This window comes from Quercus robur, chromosome 3 (assembly GCF_932294415.1).
Source record: "Quercus robur chromosome 3, dhQueRobu3.1, whole genome shotgun sequence".
NCBI classification, from domain to species: Eukaryota; Viridiplantae; Streptophyta; class Magnoliopsida; order Fagales; family Fagaceae; genus Quercus; species Quercus robur.
Genome location: NC_065536.1, coordinates 68,261,611 through 68,285,887, shown reverse-complemented (window position 1 = coordinate 68,285,887; position 24,277 = coordinate 68,261,611). Strand labels below are relative to the sequence as shown.

At 37.9% G+C, this 24,277-nt stretch overlaps 1 pseudogene; it reads right to left on the bottom strand.

Moving 5' to 3' along the window:
- Window positions 1-5,653: 5,653 nt before the first annotated feature.
- LOC126719999 (cytochrome P450 CYP749A22-like) lies at window positions 5,654-8,839 on the bottom strand (annotated as a pseudogene).
- Window positions 8,840-24,277: the final 15,438 nt, after the last annotated feature.

The following is a 24,277-nucleotide window of genomic DNA, read 5'->3' as shown; positions in this document are numbered from 1 at the left end:
GCCTTGGTTCTGTCCAAAACTTTTATCGTCTTTTTAAGTAGTTGGTTTCCCCAGAGGCTTGGGTCCGAGGACCATACAAGGCCTTGGTTCTGTCCAAAACTTTTATTCTCCATGTAAGTAGTTGGTTTCCCCAGAGGCTTGGGACCGAGGACCATACAAGGCCTTGGTTCTGTCCAAAACTTGTATTGTCTTTTTAAGTAGTTGGTTTCCCCAGAGGCTTGGGTCCGAGGACCATACAAGGCCTTGGTTCTGTCCAAAACTTTTATTCTCTTTGTAAGTAGTTGGTTTCCCCAGAGGCTTGGGTCCGAGGACCATACAAGGCCTTGGTTCTGTCCAAAACTTGTATTGTCTTTTTAAGTAGTTGGTTTCCCCGGAGGCTTGGGTCCGAGGACCATACAAGGCCTTGGTTCTGTCCAAAACTTTTATTCTCTTTGTAAGTAGTTGGTTTCCCCAGAGGCTTGGGTCCGAGGACCATACAAGGCCTTGGTTCTGTCCAAAACTTTTATTCTCTTTGTAAGTAGTTGGTTTCCCCAGAGGCTTGGGTCCGAGGACCATACAAGGCCTTGGTTCTGTCCAAAACTTTTATCGTCTTTTTAAGTAGTTGGTTTCCCCAGAGGCTTGGGTCCGAGGACCATACAAGGCCTTGGTTCTGTCCAAAACTTGTATTGTCTTTTTAAGTAGTTGGTTTCCCCAGAGGCTTGGGTCCGAGGACCATACAAGGCCTTGGTTCTGTCCAAAACTTTTATTCTCTTTGTAAGTAGTTGGTTTCCCCAGAGGCTTGGGTCCGAGGACCATACAAGGCCTTGGTTCTGTCCAAAACTTGTATTGTCTTTTTAATTAGTTGGTTTCCCCAGAGGCTTGGGTCCGAGGACCATACAAGGCCTTGGTTCTGTCCAAAACTTTTATCGTCTTTTTAAGTAGTTGGTTTCCCCGGAGGGTTGGGTCCGAGGACCATACAAGGCCTTGGTTTTCTCCAAAACTTTTATTCTCTTTGTAAGTAGTTGGTTTCCCCAGAGGCTTGGGTCCGAGGACCATACAAGGCCTTGGTTCTGTCCAAAACTTTTATTCTCTTTGTAAGTAGTTGGTTGCCCCAGAGGCTTGGGTCCGAGGACCATACAAGGCTTTGGTTCTGTCCAAAACTTTTATTCTCTTTGTAAGTAGTTGGTTTCCCCAGAGGCTTGGGTCCGAGGACCATACAAGGCCTTGGTTCTGTCCAAAACTTTTATCGTCTTTTTAAGTAGTTGGTTTCCCCAGAGGCTTGGGTCCGAGGACCATACAAGGCCTTGGTTCTGTCCAAAACTTTTATTCTCTTTGTAAGTAGTTGGTTTCCCCAGAGGCTTGGGTCCGAGGACCATACAAGGCCTTGGTTCTGTCCAAAACTTTTATCGTCTTTTTAAGTAGTTGGTTTCCCCAGAGGCTTGGGTCCGAGGACCATACAAGGCCTTGGTTCTGTCCAAAACTTGTATCGTCTTTGTAAGTAGTTGGTTTCCCCAGAGGCTTGGGTCCGAGGACCATACAAGGCCTTGGTTCTGTCCAAAACTTTTATTCTCTTTGTAAGTAGTTGGTTTCCCCAGAGGCTTGGGTCCGAGGACCATACAAGGCCTTGGTTCTGTCCAAAACTTGTATTGTCTTTTTAAGTAGTTGGTTTCCCCGGAGGCTTGGGTCCGAGGACCATACAAGGCCTTGGTTCTGTCCAAAACTTTTATTCTCTTTGTAAGTAGTTGGTTTCCCCAGAGGCTTGGGTCCGAGGACCATACAAGGCCTTGGTTCTGTCCAAAACTTTTATTCTCTTTGTAAGTAGTTGGTTTCCCCAGAGGCTTGGGTCCGAGGACCATACAAGGCCTTGGTTCTGTCCAAAACTTTTATCGTCTTTTTAAGTAGTTGGTTTCCCCAGAGGCTTGGGTCCGAGGACCATACAAGGCCTTGGTTCTGTCCAAAACTTTTATTCTCTTTGTAAGTAGTTGGTTTCCCCAGAGGCTTGGGTCCGAGGACCATACAAGGCCTTGGTTCTGTCCAAAACTTGTATTGTCTTTTTAAGTAGTTGGTTTCCCCAGAGGCTTGGGTCCGAGGACCATACAAGGCCTTGGTTCTGTCCAAAACTTTTATTCTCTTTGTAAGTAGTTGGTTTCCCCAGAGGCTTGGGTCCGAGGACCATACAAGGCCTTGGTTCTGTCCAAAACTTGTATTGTCTTTTTAAGTAGTTGGTTTCCCCGGAGGCTTGGGTCCGAGGACCATACAAGGCCTTGGTTCTGTCCAAAACTTTTATTCTCTTTGTAAGTAGTTGGTTTCCCCAGAGGCTTGGGTCCGAGGACCATACAAGGCCTTGGTTCTGTCCAAAACTTTTATTCTCTTTGTAAGTAGTTGGTTTCCCCAGAGGCTTGGGTCCGAGGACCATACAAGGCCTTGGTTCTGTCCAAAACTTTTATCGTCTTTTTAAGTAGTTGGTTTCCCCAGAGGCTTGGGTCCGAGGACCATACAAGGCCTTGGTTCTGTCCAAAACTTGTATTGTCTTTTTAAGTAGTTGGTTTCCCCAGAGGCTTGGGTCCGAGGACCATACAAGGCCTTGGTTCTGTCCAAAACTTTTATTCTCTTTGTAAGTAGTTGGTTTCCCCAGAGGCTTGGGTCCGAGGACCATACAAGGCCTTGGTTCTGTCCAAAACTTGTATTGTCTTTTTAATTAGTTGGTTTCCCCAGAGGCTTGGGTCCGAGGACCATACAAGGCCTTGGTTCTGTCCAAAACTTTTATCGTCTTTTTAAGTAGTTGGTTTCCCCGGAGGGTTGGGTCCGAGGACCATACAAGGCCTTGGTTTTCTCCAAAACTTTTATTCTCTTTGTAAGTAGTTGGTTTCCCCAGAGGCTTGGGTCCGAGGACCATACAAGGCCTTGGTTCTGTCCAAAACTTTTATTCTCTTTGTAAGTAGTTGGTTTCCCCAGAGGCTTGGGTCCGAGGACCATACAAGGCCTTGGTTCTGTCCAAAACTTTTATTGTCTTTTTAAGTAGTTGGTTTCCCCAGAGGCTTGGGTCCGAAGACCATACAAGGCCTTGGTTCTGTCCAAAACTTTTATCGTCTTTTTAAGTAGTTGGTTTCCCCAGAGGCTTGGGTCTGAGGACCATACAAGGCCTTGGTTCTGTCCAAAACTTTTATCGTCTTTTTAAGTAGTTGGTTTCCCCAGAGGCTTGGGTCCGAGGACCATACAAGGCCTTGGTTCTGTCCAAAACTTGTATTCTTCTTTATTTATTTATCTTCCGAAGGTTTAGCTCCTCGAACAAGGTGGGGGAAGCTAGCCTGATGTTTGAAGCCCCTAGACTTGCCCATGTCATTGACACCGTGAAACGTAGCCCCTAGTGGGAACTTATGTTGGAATAGCAACAATGTGTCGCCGGTGATAAAGGCACCCTCATAGTCCCTTGTTCGACAGAAGCTCAACTTCACCACTGCTCGAGCTAACGCGCAAGCCTTCCCCACAGACGGCGCCAATTGTAGGGACACGTTCCGCGACGAACCGCAGTAGAGTTGGGTTCGCACGTGAATAGGCCCAAACAATATCATTTGTAGAGAGTGGATTCGAAAGGCTAGGCCTTAGTTACCCAGTGGTGGTTCTGGTGGTGTTCATAGGTGATTTAAGCGTTTTCACCCTTGGGGCCTCCTCTCCGGAGGTAGACTGGGCCCCCTTTATATTACTTATTTTTTTCTTTTATACTAGTCTGCACTCATTTTCCTTCGTCCACGTGTAGGGTCGACATTTCCAAGACTGATACTTGTCTTGTCAATCCCAACCCAAAGTTGTTGGGAGTGGTTCATAAAGTTAATGGATAAGGCTCTGTTAGGCGCAGAGATATGCATGGGGAAGATGGTAAAGGCAGCCTTTCCTAGATATTTTAGATTTCCCTTCAAGCATGTCCCTTTACCTTTTTGCCCCTGTTCTTGGTGGATCTTTGGGTCAGCCGAGGACTGCACTGTCCTCGGCTGCTTCTCCGGGCCAATTAGGCCTTACTATTCTTGAGCTCGGGCCATGACCTTTTTCGGCTTAGGCCTTTGAACTCTCCATCAGCAAGTGGGCCTGGCCCATCAATTATTGGACCCCACAGTAACCTTAAGCTACAAACTTACTTAATATCTTTTTATTGGATGTAAATTTTAACAAATCCACCATTAGATTACATCTTCTTCTTATATCCTTCATGCTTGCAAAAGTTCAAGAAAATTAAAGATCAACAGCTATGTCATCAATAAATTTTTTAAATTGCAAGTTTTTGTAATTTAAAATTATGCATAAAATATAAGCTTATAGATCATATAGTAAATGATATCCGATTGACACAAAATTTAACATGTGTATTAAAGGCGTAAAGAACATGCAATTCAACAGTTAAATTTTCAAAATATATTGTAGTATTTATTTTATTGAGTGAGTTTGTAGCCTTAAGTTACAATCAATTTTGTAGCTAAACTTTGTCCTAAAATTAAAGAGAAAGTATTTCTAAAGTTTAAAGCTTAAACAATCCGTGAAAGAGATTTTTTTTTTTTTTTAATTTAAAAAAGTCAAATATCTCATGAGTGATGATGAGATAAGACCATGATATTTAGCTTAAAATAAAGGGAAAAGTTTACTGATGCCTTAACGGCATTAGTTTACTTCAAAGAACTTTATAACTTAATTAACTGACACCTCATGTTGTTTCCAATGGAAATATCTTGAGATTCAAATCCCTAGCTGAAAAAATTAAAGAAGAAGAAGAAGAACTCCCTCCTTTTGCAACTTGAGACCTTATTCCCCAACAATTGCTTAAAATAAATAGATATTGCTTCCTTAGACTATAATTCTTTACAAATTTAATATCAATTACAAATGATTTTAATACATGGAAATAACTTATAACACAACGTTGCCAAGTTAGAATTAATTTATGAAAATTAAGTATTTGTTTTGAGTAAATTATTTTTAAGAGTCCAGTTATATTTAGGTTGGCCTCTTCTGAAAAAATTTCCTTGCTCCACCACTGCCAGCAAACCTTTTTTTATTAAACATACTTTACAAATAAATTATATGCTTTTTGTGAGTGTGTGTGTATGTATGCAAGCGCGTGCTGAATGAGGCAACTTTTCACTTACACACCTGTTGATATATATATATCAGCCACCATAGTCCACATGAGGTTGTTAAGCTAAGTATTCTACTACTTTAGTTGTGGGGATCATGCACGTAATCAAAAACTCAGTGCCGCTAATGTCTTCATTCTGCGTAATATTTGATGATCTCTAACCTTTTAATCAAGATCAAGAAAGGATCAAAGTAAATTACGATTAAGCACAAGCATATAAGACAACAATCATGATTTAAATAAAGACGTGACCAACAGTCCAGATCGTATAAGATCTTGAGATACTTGGAAAGTCTCCAAATGCTTACACTAACTAATGATCAGCATAATCTTCATATTGGTCACCTGCCTTCAATGTCTCAACTGACTTTATTAATTTCAATGTTCATTCACTTCTTGTGTAACACATTGATTTTCACTTACTCTCCAAGCTACCAATTCCCAAGCTCTGAAACAACAGAAAAAAAAAAAAAAAAAAAGGCTACAGTATACATCCTTAGGCAGTGATGTCTGGATATTCTGTGCACATTTTGCTGCCAGTTCTGGTCTTTACAATGAGTGCAGCATCACTTTAACTCCATGTTGTGGGCGAATGGTAAGAAGCTGAAATGGTGAGTGAACATAGGCTGGGGAAAGGGTGAAGGCATAGCGTTGTAGAATCATGGAAAGAGCAATATTTGCTTCAGTTGTTGCAAAGTTCAACCCCACACAACTTTGAGGCCCCACTCCAAAGGGAAAAAAAGCAGCTATGTTGTTGTTAGTAGCCTTGGCAACACCTTCTAAGAATCGCTCTGGTTTGAAAAGATGCACGTCTTCTCCCCATATTTTGGTGAGGCGCAAGAGTTGTGATGTACAACAATAAATTAGCCAGGTGTGAGCTTCCCCGGTCTGACTTCCCTTTCAACTTTTCTTGCTATTGCAATTACGGGTGGATATAACCTTAAAGACTCATTGATGATCATACCCATCTGCATGGGAAACAATGTCAGAAAAATTAAGAATTTAAGAATTGCAATTGAGTTAAATGGTCTGTCATTTACACTAGTAATTGATTTGAGTTTGAGACATTCTTACAGTCTTGAGTTTTGCGATTCCATCCGGGTTTGGATTTTGTTGGCCAAATAATTTGAGCGCCTCCTTTCTTGCTTTTTCTTGCCAATCTGTGTGGATTGCTAGAAGAAATATGGTCCACGCAAGCAAAGTACAAGTGGTTTCTTGACCAGCAATGTAAAATGTTTTGCACTCGTCCGCCAAATCTTCTATTGAAATCTTTAGGCTAGCATTGGCATCATGATGAGCCTCTACAAGTAATTGGAGAAAATCATCCCCAAAACTGCTACCCTCTCCAGTCATTACCTTTTCTTCTCTCTTCTTTATTATCTCCAATATAGCGTTGTGTATTCCTTTTACAAGCTCCTCCGATTCAATATCATCATTAGTTTTATAAGTTTTACTGTAAAAATGGACAACTAATTTTTAGGACAACGCTGACAATGACAACAACAATAAGCATTAGTTTCAAAATTTTGAGGTTAGTTATGATCTCAACATACTAGTTAAGGTTGGTCACATTGTTTAATTCTATTAGGACATGAGGACGCTAAGAATATTAAGTGGAGAGTAGTTCTATGTTCCCCAATTGTTGGCTTAACTAAAAGAACTTTACCTGATGCCAGGAAACCTGAGTTTATAAGTATTTTTGGATGATATCAAGGTCAATTTCATCGACATCTGAAAAATGTTCTTCCCTTCTAAGTAACTGCTCCTAAAAGCTGTCCTGGAAATTGCTACTGATGTCAATAGCCTAAATTCTTCATATACATCAATCTCTTTGCATTCATGATTTTTCCATCTCTCTAGCATCACCTCGACACTACTGATCATTGATAGAATCATATTCTGCAAATGTGAATCCCTTCAAACCATTTAGACTAATTTCTAAGTGATGATGCACAAAAATCATTAGTGAGTTGATCGTCCACACATGTGTCAATGGGTGTACCTAAAGAACAAAAGAAAAGAACCAATCAAAGGGCACTGATGGGGTACCGGTTAAAAACCCTTCGAAGGTTAAGTCAGAAAAGAGCTCCAATATTGATAGAGAGTATAAGCTTTAGAGAAATTGTGCGTACCTTGATTTGTGAGGGTCTTGGAGTTTTTATAGTAGCGTAGGGTTGACATCCATGCCTTGATCAAGAAGATGTTTCCTTGTAGGAGAGAAACTCTTTATTTTGCGTATCTTGCAAAATCCTTTCCTTGTAGGAGTCTCCTTGGTTAGGGTCAAGCGTGGGGTGCAAGACATTTCTTTATAGGGAAGATCTTCATAAATGCTCATATATTGTGGGATTCTTTCCTTGTAGGGATTTTTCTAATTATGGTTGGACGTAAAATGTAAGGCATTTACATATTAGGATCATTGGAGACCACTTAGGCCACATAGGTGCCACATGACTTTGACACCCGTCTCCCTTCAATCTGTATACCTTAAAGAGTCCATCCGTCTCCCTGCCTTTCCATCCGGGGCATGATTCCTTCTGCCTGCTCTTTGACTAGCAGGCTAACTAGACCGTCTCTTTTGACAACACCGTCGCCAATGACTAACTCTACTGATAGGATCCGTCTGCTTTGGAATTTATCCCTATCAATGGGTCAGTAGCGGAGTATTCCATCTTGATGGGTCAAAGTGCTCGGACTTTATTGGACGGAAATATCCTTATTAGTGTGCAAGTTAGTTTGTTGATTCGACGAGTATAATGGGTCATCCACAGGGACTGGGCGATGAGTAGGGTACCTAACGACCCCTTGATATGTAACAACTGTCAAGGCGGAGCGTGTCGGGTGGTGTCAAGGAAGGTACCTGATGAGTGCTGGGTCCCTAACGACCCCTTGGTACCTAAGGATCCCTAAGGTGGATCGTGTTGTGCAGTGTCAGGGAAGGTACCTGACAACCCCTTGGTACTTGATGACCGTCAGGGCGAAGCGTGTCGCGCAGTGTCACGCTCCCTTCATGACCAACCATACTTTTTGTAAGCTCATGATGCTTTTGGTGACCGAAGACTCTAGGGTGTTAGGAAAAATTTTCTAACTAGTGAAAATATTCCCTATCAGTTGCCCCCCATTCCATAGTCAACACGTAAGTGGACGAGTGTGGAATATAAAGGCTTGTGTTGTAATCGTAGAGTGTTGGGGGGGTTTTTTACCTGCCCCCACTCCATGAGCAACTTAATTAGAGGATCGTTACTTAAGTTGATTGTCATCGAAGGATTGCTGCTTGACTCAATCATCCTTGAAGGGTCATTCGTCACCTTGGTGACTTGGTTCAATGATTGTCCCACAAAGAATAATGCAATAACCCAACTCAGCTAATTGTCCCACAAAGAATAAATTGTAAGAAAGGTCAGGAACATTGAAGACCCCAAGAACCAAAAGGTTGGAGGTCAAAACGAAACCTATATTATGACCAGACATTGTGGAACCATTTGCTGTGCGAATATTAAACGGGTGTGGTGCTGGTTTAAGTTTAGAAAATAAAGACGAATGAGGTGTCATGTAATTGCAACAAGCAGAATCCATAAGCCAAGAGGTAGGAGACATACCAAATAAAGCTGAGAGAGAAGAGGAATAAGATGCATTACCAACCATACGAATGACATTAGCAATGATGTTTATAAGGTCATCTCTGGAAATGGTGAAAGTGGATCCAAAAGACTGAGGCTGTGCAGAGACGGGAGCCATTGGTTGGACACTCTCAATGTTAACAACAGTAGTAGTAGAAATTGAAACAACTGATTTGTTGCGATGATAACAAGTTTCAATATTGTGGCCAAAATGGTTACAAATATTGCAAAAACGTTTGCTGGATTGTCGATGACGATTGTTGCAAAAGGAAGAAGACTTGTCCTTATTCTTCATTTAGAAGCAAAATATGCAAAAATGAACTGCAAAAGTCAACTCTGGCAAAAAAGTCAACGGTCAGCCCTAATCAAAGTCAACTCTGGAAGACAACGGTCAACGCTGTCAAGTCAACGGATGATGTCAATAGGCTGACTAGGAGATGACATCAGTAGATGACAAAGCGATGGCATTAGCTAGGGTTGACATGGTAGAGCTGTTGGCGCGTGTCGCACGTGAGACAGCGCGTGAGGTGCGTGAAAACTATGCAACGTATATCAGTGGTGCTGGAAGTGTGTGAGTTACCTGATGAAGCCAATTCTTTTTCAAAAATGTAGATCGGAGAAAGACGAGTCCGATGGTGGCGAAGGCAACAAGATTGGAGCAACCCTAGTGGCTCGCATGAAGCGCATGGAAAATTTGGCCGTAACTTTGATCGATGCATGGATGGTCAAATGAGGATTTATCCGACGGTGTTGTGTAGAGGGATTGAAAAGCTACACGGTGATGGGTCTTATGTCCTAATCGGAGGTCAAAGGTGATAGATTCGGTGATGGCAGTGGTTTTAGTGGTGGAGGAAGAGATTCTAGTGGTAGAGATTCAACCCTGAGGACCTCTGACGACAACGGGGCAGTCGAGAGAGGGCACTGAAAGGGTTTACTAACCACAAAAGTTAAGGCAGCGGAAAAAACCAACAAAACAAGACTGCAAGACACAAGAAAAGTAGAGTAGTGACTCTGATACCATGCTAGAAATACTTAATGCAATAGTATTGTATTTCTCAAAATGAAAGAATATACATGAGTGTTTTTATATAGGAGGCATATGAGTGCAGTACAAGTAAGAGTGTAATACAAGAATGTGTACTATACAAGTAATCTAGTTGGGCCTAAAGTCCACAACACTATACATGTTAACAAGCTAGTGTATGGGAATGGGAGAGAGTCAAAGGAATGAACTTCTTCTATCTTTTTTTTTAGAGAATTTTAACTTATGAGATCTACTCACCAATCAGTTTTTGGTGTAGGTGAGAATTGAACCTCAAATATCTTATTCAATCATCAGAGATTTTACCAGTTGAGCTAGTTGGAAACCACAATAAACTCCTTCCATCTAGAAGTTGTTTAACAATCTGTGTGGACATACTCGTGATTGGCCTCCACCAGGTAAAACTGAAAACTCTATTTTGTAAATATTAAAAAAATTGACATTGCTGTGATTTATGTTGCCTTTGTGTGCCTGTTGGTTATTACTGTGAGATTGCATAGTCAAGCTTGTTAAATATTTTTAATACAATCTGTCTAAAGGAAAATGTTTAGTCATGTCAGAATACCGACAACCTTGCTCAACTTATTATAGCATGGTTGCTTGAATATTGTCGCCCTTTGAATTTTGGTTATTCACAAATTAGTAAAATTACTATATCATTTGGTATGGTGTTGCTAAAACAATGTTGAAATAAACTCGTTTAGAATGTGAGGGACGACAATAGCTTGATATGAATAATTCCTCACATGGAAAAAACTAATCACATTCAGTCTTAAATTTTGATTGTACAGTAACATTATGTCCATATACACCCAGAACAACTAGTAATTTACCCGTTAATATGTTTTTGAATAGTCTAAAACTAAGTTATAAGGGTTTTGAGAATTTTTCTTCATATCCCACCAAAAATTATCGTTTAATTATATTATATTTACTAAACTATTTTTATTTTATACCAATCATATGTGTTTTGTCAATGGTAGTTTTGAACATCTTTTGTATCATACTAGTGGATGTCCCGCACAATGCGCAATGTGCGTGTTTGTTATTAGTTATTTTATAATACTCATATTTTTTTGATGAACTTTTATAATACTCATCTGTGCTATAATGTTTGGAGAATTAATTTCGATTATGTATTATACGTCACTAAAATAATGAATGAAAAAAAATTGTAACACAATATATTCATAAGTAACCATAATTAATTAGACTCTAGATTCTCAAAAAAAAAAAAAAAAAAAAATTAGACTCTAAAAATCCCACTATATGCCCTTTTTTGCTTGATCAGGTATACACGTATATTTAGTTCTTATATTTAACCGTTTCTAATAAAAAAAAATTTATTATTTCCTTTTTTTTTAGAAGTTTTTTTTTTTTTTTTTTTAAGGAAACACGTGATCTTTTGAAGGCTAAACATCTAGGATTTAAGGTTTATAATTTCTAATTCGCAAAACTAAATATACATGCCTAGAGATTAAAAATAAAACAATAATTGAATATGGAAATATAAACTTATACTAAATATCTTACGTTTAATTTTACTTAGATCTGAGTACCTTAATCACTTACAAAAATTAAACACTTTCCAAAAATATAAATAAAGACAAAAAGCACATACCTTTTAGAAACCTCATATGTTGTTAAAGAATTGTATCAAACTTTGATAGTGTTGCTAAGAAGTTTAGATCATATGCACTTGAAACCAAAGCCAATTTCACTCTTTTTGACACTAATTTCTCAATCTTTGTCTCTCTATCTCTCTAGTCCTATTTTTCTTTTGGCCTTTCGATATTTTGTGAAATTGGAATATATAAAAGAATATGAAAACTAACATTGAATGGAGAAATTAAAAGTAGAAGAGTTCAAGTAGTTGGAAAAGGGAGTAGAACCAAATCTTTTAATTTTCTGCATTTATGGTTTAAACTAATCATTGGTAAGAAGATGGGAGGTAAAAGGCTAAACGAAAAAGAACTCATACAAAACACCACATGGCCGAACCTCATGCACTTCTCCATGAGGTCTCTGCTTTTATATATTTATTGATTGATTGATTATAGAGTAGTAGAAAAAAAACAAGTTGGCATCTAGAGTACTATGGGGTTAACTTTCTACACAACTTAAAATCATGAATTATGTGGTACTAAAAGACAAAGTAATTAAAAATTGAAAAACACGACAACGAAATCAGTTCTAGCGCAACAGGTCATTGTTTTTAATAAAGATGTGCAAGGTTCAAATCTCCTCTCCCCAAGCTACCAAATTGATATATATATATATATATATATATGTGTGTGTGTGTGTGTGTGTGTGTGTGTGTGTGTGTGTGTGTGTAATCATACATAAAGATCAATATTACTGCTATTTGGTGATCCAGCTAAAGCCATACCATGGTTTTGAAACTCGGACCGGATCGTACGGTCCGACAAGAAAAACCTCGAACCGCTCCTTTTTACAGTTCTTTTAGCCTCAAGAACCGTTCAACAGGAAAAAAATAGGGACCCGTGTGAACCGCAGTTAGACCTCACGGTTTTGAGAACCGTGATCAGACCGCTTCTCACGGTTCCCTACTTCCCTTTGAATCTTAACCTTAAAAAAAAAAAAAAAAAAAAAAAAAAAAAAAAAAAAAAAAAAAACAACAACAACAACAACAACAGAAAAACGGATCCTCACCGACGAAACCGTACCGAGCTTTGGGCCAACTGAACAAGCCGATGCCGGCGAACGGAACTTGATGACCTTTCCGACGCCGATGCGGTGACACAATCGGAGCTGATTTTCAAAACCCACCCATATATAGAAATAAAATTAAGGGAAAAATGAGAAAAACATTCTTAGTAAATTACTAGAAAGAAATCCAACTTATGCCCCCCAACATAGAAGGTAATTTTTTTTGGTAGATTACATCTTAGTGTCGCCGTTGATGCTTCTTCCGTATCTGCAGAAGAGAGAGTAGAGTTAAACTTAGAAACTAACGAAGAGAAAAGAAAAGACTGAAAACTGAAAAGTAGAGAAGAATGAGGTAATCAGATAAGATGGAGGTAATCAGATAAGATTAAAAGAAATGACAATGAATGCCATGTTTTGATTTCTAAGCTATTCAATTAACCAAAAAAAAGAAAAAGATAATAAGAATACTCCTCTATTAAGTTTAATTAATTTATTTATATTTTAAATAATTATTAAATTAATTATGATGTCATCACGGTTCGACCCCGGTTCAACCTCGGTTTGTCGTTAAAAACCTTGGACATCTTCCTTTTATGGTTCAATGAACGGTCCGGGTCTGAAAACCTTGAGCCATAGTACTCACAAAGTCAAGATTGTTGTGAAATCTTTGAAGTTGCTTGAAGTCCCTAACGAAAATTATGTGCCTACAAAATCCAAAGTAGAAGAGTACAACTGGGTTAAAGCTACATGTGGTCACGTAATTAATTAATTCACTATAGGAGGTTTCAACTAGCAATTAAGGTTAATTTCAGTTTTAAAGAATTAAATTTTACTTAGTGGATTTTTGCCTTTGGGCTGATCGCTAAACCATCTGTGTTTTTTTCTTTGGTGTTTACCGATGGTTTTTCATATTGTAAACAAATTTTTGTCTCATTTATATTTCTGCACTTATACTTTTGTGATTTGTTATTATGATTTAATTAAACCAAAATAGAATATTTTTTTTATTACAAAACCAAAATAGAATTTACTTTTATAATTGAAAAAACAAATAAGATAAAATAGAATACTAATAACCATAAGCAAATGCAATAAAAAATAAACGTAAACTTCATGTAAAATTCCCCCACCACCTCCTATTGTCATGGAATTAGAGACATGTGTTTGTTTATGTTTAGACCCCTTAAAACCAAATTGGTTTAACCTAATGAATTAGCCAAGTAATTACTTAGGTTAATTATGAGATATAGGTTAAACACATACAAACATATTACTTAGTGTAGAAAATTAAAGAAGACAATAATATGATGACCTAGGAAAACCAATGAAACCAACCGTTTTAAAGTAAAAACTTATGGAAGATTTAACCTAACCATCCTCAAGGTAAACAAATCTATTATGATATAATGGAAGATTATAATAAATTTATACCCTAAATCTAAAGCTACTTCTTGTAGAGCTTACTAACACGACCACGTGCAGCTTTGACTTCATGAACTCTTCTATCTTGGATTTGCTGAACACAAACTCCCACACTAGTAATTTTGAGATCCCACTCAAAGGTTTCAAATCACCATCAATAGTAGATTTTTATGTAGAAACTTGTTTCCACCCATTCTTGATTATAGATCTCTTGTTCAGGCACTACTCTCTGGTCTATCTCATCTTTATGTATAAATCAAACCATTCCAACTGCATTGAAGAAAAGATTGTTCTCTCGATGATTTTACAATGCTATGCCTTCACCTTATTCCCTACCTATGTCTATTTGCCATTTCAGCTTTTTACCCTTCGTCCACTACATGGAGTTCAAGTAATTCTACATATTGTGAATTCCATAATTGGCTGTGAGCTTGGGATTTAGTAGCTTGGAATAATATGTGAAAATTGTTTAGTAACAAAAGTGAATGAACATTGAATTTGTAAATTTTACAGGTGCTACAAGCTTTTTATTGGTTACGTTTATCCTTTGTGTGGGATATAAGTACTGTTGTTTCATATTAGGATTTAGTGTTTTTTTTTTTTAGAGAGAAAAATTATAATGCCGCATTTTGTATTTTTTTTTCCTAAAAATAGTGAAATTAATGCTGAAAGTTCAAATATGTGTATAAACACCCTTGAACATTTAGACCCTCAATTTACAAATTAACCAATTCAAGCTTTATGTCAAACAACTAATGTGCGGAAAATGAACATAAGCTATAATATAGAATTGGAAAAACTATCTAAGCTAAATTAAAATCACAACCCACAGCAGATAATAAAAGGCAAAGATAAAAGGGAAGGAAGATGCAAATACAAAGACAACACGCGATGTGTTATCGAAGAGGAAACCGAAGCCCTCGGCGTAAAACCTCTCCACCGCCCTCCAAGCGGTAAACAATCCACTAGAAAATGTAGTTGGGATACATGGACAGCAATAGACCCTCCAAGCCTAATCTACCCAGTGCACCTAAGCCCTCCAAGCTTCTTGCTCCAACGAGGTTACGCCGAACCTTTTTCTTTTTTAGCTTCCCGGATTCCGCTACTAGACCGTAGCATCAACCAATGTAGATTGGTTCCTTCCTAACTGCTTCCTAGAACACCAAACAACCCTCTCACAGTGATGAATATGGTGAGAACAAGGTTTTGGTAAAATGCCTCTCAAGGGTTTGACAATGGAGAGGAAGAGAGTTGAGGAATTTGAAGAGACTCTAATGTATAGATTGTAGGTGAATCAATCTTATTTTACTCTAGGGTTTCTCTCTTAAAATTCTTTCTAGAAGCTCTCTTTCATTTGTGGGTATAAGGAGTATTTATACTGGGGTGAGAGAAGAATGTGAAATGTCAGGTTTTTCAAAACAGGGGTGGCTCGCGGCATGGCCTCGCGACTTGACTAAGTCGCGAGACCCAGTCGCGAGATAACCGTATGGCCAGTTGTCTTGTTTTGTCCTGTAGTGCTCCAGCTAGCATGACTGTTCACCTTCTGGCATGCTTGGCACGTGTGCTGCATCTGGCGGCTTGCAGCCGCGAGTCACCCGCGAGTTCAAGCCACGAGTCTCTATTTTCTTGCACACTCTTGAGCAATCAACACTCTATCTCACTCACTACTCTTACAACAAACCCACCTAAATACAGGGTTACTAAATGCTGAAATACAAGCAAATTTGGCACGGCATAAAGCCAATAAGATGGTTGATTAAATTCAACCTTACAATCTCCCCCTTTGGCTATTCCGTGACAAAACCCTAAAACAGACTCTAGACTTAACATGTGAGTTGGGAACAGTTGAGCAAAACTCACTCACACCTAACTCTAGAAACTATGAAGCACTTGAATCATAAGAACATGAAACTCCTGAAACACAACAATACACCATGATCATTGTATGCAGAAAAGTATGAAATGCATATGAAACAGGCTTAAGGTGATCAAGCAAGGATGAAGTGAAGATTCAAATCATGGCTTGATCAACCAAATAATCACTGCAAGGTAGTGATCACAGTGCTCATTCACACTTGGAATGAACACTTGAACATACAGGTTAACAAGAACAAAGCAAGTTACTTGTATGCCCAACACTCAACCAATGCATAATACACTAAGTATATGCACCTAGGAACAATCCTACAAGGGTACAAGAGTGACAGTACTTAAAAGAAAATGCAATACATTTAGATAGAAGTACTGATTTAAACAAAGCATAAAAGGCTGCATAAAGCATGGTACAAACCATAAAGTCTACAAACATGCATAAAACATAACCCTAAAAGCTTACATAAGCAACATGGGTACAAAACTCAATATATACTAACTAACATCAACAATATATATAAAGAGTAAACCAAGTTTATAAGATAAGAGTTAGAAACAAAAATACACCAAAACCACAGTGCATCAAACCCATAGTAACATTAAATATCCAAAAACATAAACCTATAAGTTTAAAGGATAAGACTTAAACAAAAGTATGTGTGTACTCCCCCTATTACTATGCACACTTCCCTTTGAGCTTTCTCCCCCTTTTTGGCACGAATAGCTAAAGGCTGTCGTCCAACTTCTGTTGAATAGCTTCTAGCTGATTCTCCATGGTCTCGAGTCGCATTTGAACATGGTTGTTGGTGGAGTTCGGGGAAATGCCAAATTCCTTTCCTCTGACCCAGAAAATGAGTTCAACTCCAAGATCACTTGCATTACAGAAGCATTCCTTAACCAATTCATCCATTGGATCGACAAAATTCCCAAACAAGTTTGCCCAATCTCGTGGCTCAAAGATTCGAGGGATAAAAGTGGTCCCTAAGGTGTCAAACTCAACCACCTGTTCCACTATAAGAGTTGACTTGTCAAAGATGTTTGAGTAGATGTGTGAGGTAAGCGGGGTTCTAAACCTCTCCAAATTGGAGTCTTAAGATGACTGTGATGAGAGTCGAGTCCTTTTAGCAACTGGGGTTGCTGGATCGTCAGCAACAATGTCTTTGCCCTTAGAGGATCGACGAGACATCTGCAAGAGAATAGGCCCACAGCAAAGAATCAAAAACAGTACCACACAAGATAAATATCAACATGATTAGATGCAAATAAGAGTGTAAACCAGAGATTTTAATACACAAATACAAACTTAAGACAGGTCAGACCCAAACAAAACCACCATCAAAACTAAAGTGCACAATTAGACAGGTGCAACAAAATGGTGAAAGGGCAATAGAGCATAGAGAAACACAAATTCAGAAATAACTGTCAATGAGACAGTCTACCATGACCATGATATGCAAAAAAAATGACAACATTTGAACATTAGGAACGGATAGCAAAAATCAAACCACATAAGATAGGAACAGGTAAAAATATCAAAATGGAAGATCAAAACACCCAAAATAGAGCCCATGGCAGTGAGACATAACATTCAAAAAATGAAGTGTTTTAAAGAGATACTTTCAAGATGCAATCACACACATGTAATATGAGATAAGTAATCCAATGCCGCAAGCATACTTCAACACACACACAAGTGAATGGAGCAAGTCACAAAGTGTACCAAACCCATTTATCAAAAGAGTTTGAAAATCAACATCAGGCAAAAAACAGAACAAAGAAAAAAACACAATGTGACCAACAATATGAAAACAGATGAAAGCAACAACAAACACAACCAGCCATACCCATCAAACCAAGAGAAGAATGATTCTAAAATAGTATCTGCTCAAATGGCACGAAAAACATTCATTAAACAGAGAATATGAGATGAGGAAAATAAGACACATACCTTTTCTTGATGATTTTGAGAAGAAATGAAGCAACAATGGAGTTGGGAGTGGGTAACACGGTGTGTTTGAGAAGTTTCAGAAAGAAAAGACAATGAACAGTCATAATAAGTTCGAGGGAAAACTGAAAAAGATTTAAAAACTGCCCCTATTTTTGCCAAACACGCGTTTTTTGCGACTGAAGTGAGTCACCAACAAGTCACCAGGTCAAGCCGCCAAAACACTCAAAGACAAAATTTTGAAAAAATTTTCTAAGTGTTTTTCGCGACTGGAAGGTCTACCCGCGAGGGAGTCGTGAGCTGAGCCATGAAAATCTCTGAGTAACCCTCGCGATTGGACCTTTCACTTGCAAACAAGTCACCAAAATTGACCCGCGAACTCGCGACTGAGGCCCACGACTTGACTTACCCGCGACTGAGTCGCCAAAACAGGGCAAAAGTGATTTTTGAAAATTTTCAGTTTTAAAGAACAAAATACTTTCCAAAAATACTTAAAACACTCAAAAAAAATTTTGTGCTTGAATCAACAAAGATTGAGCATGTGAAAACACATTTCATCAAGTACAATTACACAAATGAATATGGCATTTATTGAACATAGACTTGTGTGTTGTGTGTGGATATCAACAATGAGATAGTCCTTAGTTTAATGTGAAGCTTCAATGATCAATTCAACCAAGGCATACACAATTAGCACTAGATCATGTGACCCATTTCAATTATAGAAATATGCATATATGACCTCCCACAAAACTTGATAACATATCTTGGAGCTTTACATTTGACTCCACTTTCAATCATAACATTTGATCTTTTTGATCCTTTCGAGAAAATCACCTCTCATTGTGAGAGTGATAATTGATATTTCACCTTGATGAGATAGCCTTTGGCTTTTTGAATAAACTTTCACTTTAATTTTAGGTCGCTTTCCCTTTTTCCTAGTCGAATACTAGTATGTGCGACAGACTTTTGTAACTCAATATCTCTTTTCATTTGGAGATTTACATTTGGTGAGCTCTTTTTAGCAAAAACAAAAAAATAAAAAAATAAAGAATGGGAAGATATATAGACACAAGTCTATGCATGTCTCAAGATCATCATAACCATTCACTCATCATTCATGACAAGTTTGAAGATCTATTTACAACAATCACATAGATTTTAAGATTTCTCCCACAGTGATAAGAGTGCAAAGAAACAAGCTATGCTCGAAAATGCACAAAGCCATTAGCACAAAGGTACAAGGCAAAACAAGTTTTGAGACAAAACTCAACTATGTCAATCAAACTTTTTGATTTTCTAATTTTTTATGTGATTTTTGGATTTTTGACACAAGAAGAAAAAATAGATCAAAAACAAAAAGAAAACCAAAAGTATGCACAAATAGACAAACAAACAACCATCAACATAAACAACAAGCAAACAATCAAACATCGTCACAATGCATAGGAAGTATTAATGCATGGACATGTTGTAATGCTTATGCATGAGTACCCTTTTTCACCCACACGTCACTTGCGTTTGGGGTGATTTCCTTATAGGATTGGGTACGAGAGTTAGGGCTTTCAAACCTTCGTGTGAAGCTTTCCAAGCAGTTGGTGAATGCACCAATCATCTTCATCACGTTCATCATTTGGGATCACCATTTTGATCTCTTGATGGTTCACCTGCCCAATTTTTTCTATCATTTCTAGGTCCTCATGACCTTTGAGGAGTTGCACTATTCTTTGCTCTTAGTTTTTGACAATTTGGTCGAGTATGCCCTTGAAGTCCACAATGATGACACACATAATTTGATCTAGGACCTCTTTGTGGTCGTGGACGAGACTTGGCTCGGGATTCAGTCCTGCCCACAGATTGATTACGTGAATTCAACAACCGTTCGTTCCCCACATTTCTCTTTTCCTCTATCTTGGACTTCTCAACAGTAGGACCAACATCAGCTGATTCTTTGGCCTTTATAAACTTCACTTCTTTAGTGACATTTCCAAATGAGCTACTTCCTCCGGTATATCCCAATCCGGATTTGTCTGAAGAGCTCTTTTGAGATGATATAACATCATCTAGCTTCTTGGTGGTGACCCTTCCTACTTTAGCATTCGCTTGCACAACCTCTTGTTCAATAAATCTCACTTTTGTGTAAGCTTCTGACAGCTCACCATTCAGTGTTTCTATCTCACATTTGGCCTCCCTATATCGGATTAGAAGACTCTTATAGTCCTCCTCTGCCTTCTTCATTTTTCTCACAGCTGCCTTGGCCACCCTTGTGTACTCACCCGACTTCTCTAGGAGTGAGTTATAATTCTCTTGAAGATTGGCTGTGCATTCTTCTTCTTTAGCATCTGATTCTTCAGCAACTCCCAGTGATTCTTCATCACTATGTTCTCCAAGGTCTCGTACAAGCAGATTCAACTCATCTGAAGATTCAACATGGGCAATAGTCATAAAAGCTGAATAATTCCCCTCTCCATCACAGCTTTCTTCAGATTCTGAGTCGGATGAATCCGAGTCACTCAATGTCGTGGCATACACTTTGCCTTTCGATTTCAAATAATTCGGACATTCTTTCTTAAAGTGTCCATGCCCGTTACATTCGAAACAAGTGACACCTTGTGTAGATTGGGATTCTTTTCCATCTTTCTTTTTGAATTCCCTTTTCTCCCTTCCTGAACTTTGGAATTTTCCTTTATCACCAAATTTGCCATTATTTTTGAATTTCAAGAATTTTCAGAAATTTTTTACAAGGTATGCAACATCTTTGTCAACCACATCTTCTCCCGATGAGTCATGGTCTTCCACCTTCTCATTAATGGTCTTAAGAGCAAAAGATTTACTCTTTCGTTGATTGGGCAGCGACATCTCATAAGTCTGAAGAGAACCAACCAACTCCTGGACTTTAATGTCACCAAGGTCCTTGCTCTCTTCAATCGCTGTCACTTTAACACGAAAACTTTCCAGCAATGATCGAAGGATCTTCCTTACAATTTTAGAATCCTCCGTTTTCTCTCCCAAATTGAACTTGCTTACAATCACCTCATTCAGCTTGCTATAGAAAGAGTCAAATGACTCATCCTCACTCATTTTTAACTCCTCAAACCGAGTGGTTAGCATCTGCAGCTTGGTGTCTTTTACTTTCTTCGTGCCTTCGTAAGTGGTCTCCAATATCTCCCATGCTTCTTTAGCAACGGTAATGTGAGAGATCCTGTGAAATTCATCTGGAGACATACCACAGAAAATAGCATTGAGTGCTTTATTGTTAGCATTAGATGCAGCGAGTGCTGCCTTATCCCATGTGGATTTGGCTTCCTCAGGCCTGGTCCAACATATCTCAACAGCAACCCAAACAGATTCATCAATGGAACATAGAAAAGCTCTCATGCGAACCTTCCAAAAAGCATAATTACTACCATCAAAATATGGAGGTGCATTTAGGGATTGAGACCGATCCATCTCAAAAGGGAGTCAAGGATCACACAATGGTAATGAAACCACAAGAAGTGTACCTGCTCTGATACCAATTGAAAGTTCAAATATGTGTATAAACACCCTTTAACGTTTAGACTCCCAATTTACAAATTAACCAATTCAAGCTTTATGTCAAACAACTAGTGTGCGGAAAATGAACATAAGCTATAATATAGAATTAGAAAAACTATCTAAGCCAAATTAAAATCATAACCCACAGCAGATAATAAAAGGCAAAGATAAAAGGGAAGGAAGATGCAAACACAAAGACAACACGCGATGTGTTATCAAAGAGGAAACCAAAGCCCTCGGCGTAAAACCTCTCCGCCGCCCTCCAAGTGGTAAACAATCCACTAGAAAATGTAGTTGGGATACATAGACAGCAATAGACCCTCCAAACCTAATCTACCCAGTGCACCTAAACCCTCCAAGCTTCTTACTCCAACGAGGTTGCGCTGAACCTTTTTCTTTTCTAGCTTCCTGGATTCCGCTACTAGACCGTAGCATCAACCAATGTAGATTGGTTCCTTCCTAACTGCTTCCCAGAACACCAAACAGCCCTCTCACAGTGATGAATATGCTGAGAACAAGGTTTTGGTAAAATGTCTCTCAAGGGTTTGACAATGGAGAGGAAGAGAGTTGAGGAATTTGAAGAGACTCTAATGTATAGATTGTAGGTGAATCAATCTTGTTTTACTTTAGGGTTTCTCTCTCAAAATTCTCTCTGGAAGCTCTCTTTCATTTGTGGATATAAGGGGTATTTATACTGGGGTGAGAGGAGAATGTGAAATGTCAGGTTTTTCAAAACAGAGGTGGCTCGCGGCATGGCCTTGCGACTTGACTAAGTCGCGAGACCTAGTCGCGAGATAACCGTATGGCCAGTTGTCTTATTTTGTCTTGTAGTGCTCCAGCTAGCATGACTGTTCACCTTCTGGCATGCTTGGCACGTGTGCTGCATCTGGTGGCTTGCAGCCGCGAGTTCAAGCCGCAAGTCTCTGTTTTCTTGCACACTCTTGAGCAATCAACACTCTATCTCACTCACTACCCTTACAACAAACTCAACTAAATACAGGGTTACTAAATGTTGAAATACAAGCAAATTTGGCACGGAATAAATCCAATAAGATGGTTGATTAAATTCAACCTTACAAATGCAATTTTGTGAGCATAGGCAAATTGCCGAATTATGTAAATATTATCTTGTGTGATAATTTTCTTTGGCATATATTTTTCTCTATTTTTGCATCTCACAGATCTGACAATTCGTGTATATTTCCTACACTTGTCTAGGAATTGGCCAACACTAAAGATCCTAACAAGAATTTTGACCAATTTTCTACACCCGTTAAACCTAAATCTTAAACTATATATATAAAAACCCCTAAATGCAGAACGTTCAGGAGAGAGGCAGCAATCCCATGCTCCTCAAGAGGGATTAAATATTTTTTAGAAAACCATGTAAAAAAAAAAAAAACCTCTTCAAAATTCTTTCATTCAAACTTTAAAAAAAAAAAACCTTAACATTCTACCACATAGTTCAATAGAGTTCTAGGTTAATGCCAACAAGTTAGTTCATGATAGAAATTTTATAGAATAACTCCGATGTTCTGGAGCTGCAAGGCACAAGGGGAAATAGTTATTTGCCGAAGGTTACAAGTTGTGTCTAGTAGTCCACAAAGGTATTGTGAGTGTAGACTAACTATACAACTGTTTTTTCAATAGTAAAAATTTATTGCAAAGTTGGTTACCCCTGAAGTGGCTTTTCTTTTTAGAGTTTGGGTTATCTCCAGTATTTTTTTTAATTAGAATTTCATTTTTGTTTTAATGAAAAACTACCATATGATTCATTAACTAAATAAAATGTGGAAATTAAAACTCATTACCACTTAATATTGTATATTTAAAATAAAGGTGAAAACACCATTTTGGTCCCTAAATTTTTATGTCTTAGTCAATTTGGTCCCTACATTTTCGTAACAATCAATTTGGTCTCTGATATGTTCAAATTGCAGTCAATTTAATCCTTATTGTTAACTCACTAAGAAAAATTGTTTATATGGCAAAACATGAAACAAACCAGAGAGAGAGAGAGAGAGAGAGAGAGAGAGAGAGAGAGAGAGAGAGAGAGAGAGAGAGAGAGAGAGAGAGAGAGAGAGGAAAAGGCATAAAGTAGAACAAAGAGAGTTCTTGTTCTTCTCTTTCTTCTTTCTTGCTTTTCCAATTCTTATGTTCTGCTTTGCTTTCTCAAGAAACTCTGATTAAGTGGATCAAATGCATCCCAAGGAGTGAGAGATAAAAAGAAAGATCCATGATATGTAAATGTTTGGCAATAAATTTAATTATGACTGTAAAACTTGTTTTGTTTCTAAAATGGACAATTAAAATAGAAAATTTTGATATAGAAATAAGTGAAAATTTGAAAAAGTCGTTAATTGGTTCATAGCCGCATATATTGCTAAATGGACATTTAAAAATAGAGCAATCTGATATAGAAATAAGTGAAATTTGAAAAGTCACTTATTGGTTTATTATAGTAGCAACTGTAGCATGCACACCACTAATAATGGATAAAAACTCTTTGTCCATATATACATCACTAAGTTATAACATTAAAAATTATGAGAATTAACATTATCCAGTAAGTTTTTTTTTTTTTTTTTGAAGGAACATTATCCAGTAAGTAAAGTTATAAAAAAATTTCAGAAATTTATTTACCTATCTTGATATTTATTAGGCAGTAAATTAGGGACAAAGTTTAACTACAAAATTAGTTATAGCCTAAGTCTACAACTTTACTCAACTACAACTTTACTCAATATCTTCTTATTGGAGGTGAATTTTGAGAATTCTATCATTGGATTACATCTTCTTCTTATAGCCTTCATACTAGTAAAATTTCTAGAAAATTAAAGATCAATAGTTATGCCATCAATAAATTGTTTAAATCGCTAGTTTTTGTAATTTAAAATTATGCATAAAATATAAACTTATAAATCATATAATATATAATATCCAACTGACATAAAATTCGACATGTATATTAAGAGTGTGAAGAACATGCAATTCAACAATTAGATTTTCAAAATATGTAGTAATATTTATTTTATTGAGTAAGGTTGTAGTTTTAGATTACATCCAAT